Raw genomic sequence first — 2,988 nt, forward strand, 5'->3', positions numbered from 1 at the left:
AAATGTTTCTTCCCAGAATATTTTTCGCTGCTAATGTGACATCTGGATATAGTGGAGAAAATAAACTTTTACCAGGAAATATAATCTTTGAATTTTCTTTTTTTTTGCCATGTTCAGTTATGCATTTTTTATTTTGCATTACAAAATTGTAACTATTCTCCGCGATATTACTTCTTTGTATTCACAAATAATGAATGATCTATATTTCCTTTCTAACTAAGGTATGAAAATGTCTTATATTACTATTTAGTTTACATGTGATTATTTCAGAAGGAAAACTTTCATGAGTTTATTATGTTTATATATATATGAATAATTGAACTTCAAAACTTTAAACTTACAGCAAATGTTTTTTATGTTGAATAGGTTGTCATAAGTCTCTTTTAATAATTTATATATGAAAGATATGTTTTAATGTTGTTACTGTTCTTTAGATGTTTTATTCTAATTTTCCATTACTTCTCATATGGTTCATTTATTTCCTTATATCCTTTCCTCATTGGGATATTTTTCTCTGTACGAGCCCTTTGGCTTATAACATTCGTTTTTCCAAATACAGTTGTAGCTTAGCTATTAATAATAATAATAATAATAATAATAATAATAATAATAATAATAATAATAATATTAATAATATTAATAATATTAATAATAATAATAATCATAATAATAACTTTGCATTTTTACGAATCGATATTATTTTTATATAATCCTGTTGTATTGTGTTTTTATTTATAACCTCAGAATTACTAACACGACACAAACCTCCCCATTTTTCACCATACAAATTATTATTATTATTATTATTATTATTATTATTATTATTATTATTATTATTATTATTATTATACGTGTCTGTGAGTGGTTTTGGTGTATGGTTGTTTGTACGCACTGCTGTATTGGGATTGTTATACGTGGGTAGTCTTTCGCTTATGGAAAAAAAAAGAAAAAAAAATGGCAAGGATAATGTAGCGGAGGTGAGGTGTGTTCCTGGAGAAGGCAGAAGGGAGCAGTAGTCCTGGAGAGTTTATACCAGTCACTGCCGTTGCTGTGCTCTTGTAACCCTTTCAACTAATATATTAAAGAGAAAACTCATTTTGTTGTCTCACTTTTACCACAAGCTATCTAGGCATTATGGAGGGTGTTAAATTCGACCTGAAGCTGATTCCGGAGTATGACGGCAGCGGCGCTAAGTCAGTGGTGGAGTGGCTAGAAAAACTAGAGTTAGTGTGCAAGCTCCAAGACGTCAACGAAGTGGCGAGCGTAATTCCACTGCGCCCTACCGGCGGCGCATTCGCTGTCTACCTACAGCTGGCAGACTCTGACTGGAAGTCTCATGAGAAAGTGAATAAGGCGCTGCTGGCCGCCTTTGGTGCTGATCCGTATGTGGCGTACGACCAGTTCAACAAAAGGAGGCTGCGCGTAGGGGAGTCGCCGGACGTATACTTGGCTGCCCTACGGCGTCTGGCAACTCTATTCGGTGGGATGACTGACAAGGGACTAGCCTGTGCCTTCGTGGCTGGGCTACTGGAGGAGGTCCGCCAGCTGTTAAGGGCCAGGTCTCGTATGGAAGCTCTCGACCTGGACCAGATACTGACACGGGTGAGGGCACTCATTAGGGACGACGGTGCAATGGCGTCATCTGAAACCAGCATGGGTACCATAACCAGCCCAGGCACCGAGCAGTGTGCGGCTGTTATGCAGCAACGATGCTTTTTGTGTGGTGGTCCAAATCATGTCGCCAGGGACTGTTTGGCTCGCCACCGGGGTGATGGAGAAAGTGAGGAGACATGAGTCAGGGGATTGAAACTTCCCCGTCGCAAAGTAAGGTGCTATCGTTGTGGTGCTCCAGGACAATTTGCGTCCGCTTGTTCGGGAAACGAGCCCGGAGAGGGGGCATCAGCGCCAGCCTCCTCTCACGCCCGTCAGTGAAGGTGGCGCTACCAAGTGCTGTGATAAGTGTTGGGGGCGTGTTGTGTCGTGTGTTGGTGGATACCGGGTATTCCAGGAACATTGCCCACGACTCCTGCTGCAATACGTGGACAAAAGACAGCGTAAGCATGGTTACTGTGAGCGGGGAGGAGTGGCAGTGTGAGGGAACGGGCCTTGTGCGTCTTCAGCTGAACAGTGGTGTTTCTGCTGATATGTGCATGTGTGTAACTGCCACAAAACCCTTGGGCTACACGTTCATCCTTGGTATGGACGGTGTAAAAGCACTCAGAGGAGTCACAGTTGATGCACATGGTGAAGTAAATGCTTTATTAACGATTCTGTGTTTTGTGCCGCAGTCGGCCCTGAGTTGAGAGTTGATGAGCATGACTTCAGTGCCACTTACGATCCTGAAACTAACTGCTGGACCGCAGTTTGGAAGTGGGCAGATAACAAGGAGCTGAGTGTTTTACAGAATAAAGTGGAAAAACTAACCCGTTCCTCAAGAGACAAGACATCTGTATGAAGAGGAACTACAGGCATGGATGAAGGATGGATGTTTAGCGCCGTATGACGAGACCAAGTATGGTAAAGTTAAAGGCCTGATTCCACTCATGGCAGTCATGCAGCACAACAAAGGGAAGGTGTGCCCTGTAATGGACTTTAGGGAGCTAAACACCCACATCGAAGTCTTCACCGCAGAAAGTGACGTGTGTGCGGAAAGGCAGCGGGAGTGGAGGAGGCAAGGAGTGAATACATCTGTGAAAGACCTTGCCAAGGCCTACCTGCAAATTAGGATTCACCCATCCCTGTGGCCTTATCAGACAGTTTGCTTCAAGGGCCAAAGGTACTGCCTGACTCTTTTGGGTTTTGGTCTTAACATGGCCCCATTAATAATGAGGGCAGTCATGAGGTGTGTACTCACTCAGGACCCGGTTGTGAAGAGAGGAAGATCAGCCTACATTGATGATATTTTTGTCAATGAAGATCTTGTTAAGGCCACCCACGTGAAAGCACATCTGCGGAGCTTCGGACTAACCAGTAAACCGCCTGAACGTC

General features: G+C 42.7%; 1 pseudogene; it reads left to right on the top strand.

Annotated features, from left to right (window-relative positions):
- Positions 1-1,134: 1,134 nt before the first annotated feature.
- The window catches only part of LOC137644359 (uncharacterized), a 3,453-nt pseudogene continuing 1,599 nt past the window's right edge, over positions 1,135-2,988 (top strand).

This window comes from Palaemon carinicauda, chromosome 7, assembly GCF_036898095.1.
Source record: "Palaemon carinicauda isolate YSFRI2023 chromosome 7, ASM3689809v2, whole genome shotgun sequence".
In the NCBI taxonomy this organism is placed as follows: domain Eukaryota; kingdom Metazoa; phylum Arthropoda; class Malacostraca; order Decapoda; family Palaemonidae; genus Palaemon; species Palaemon carinicauda.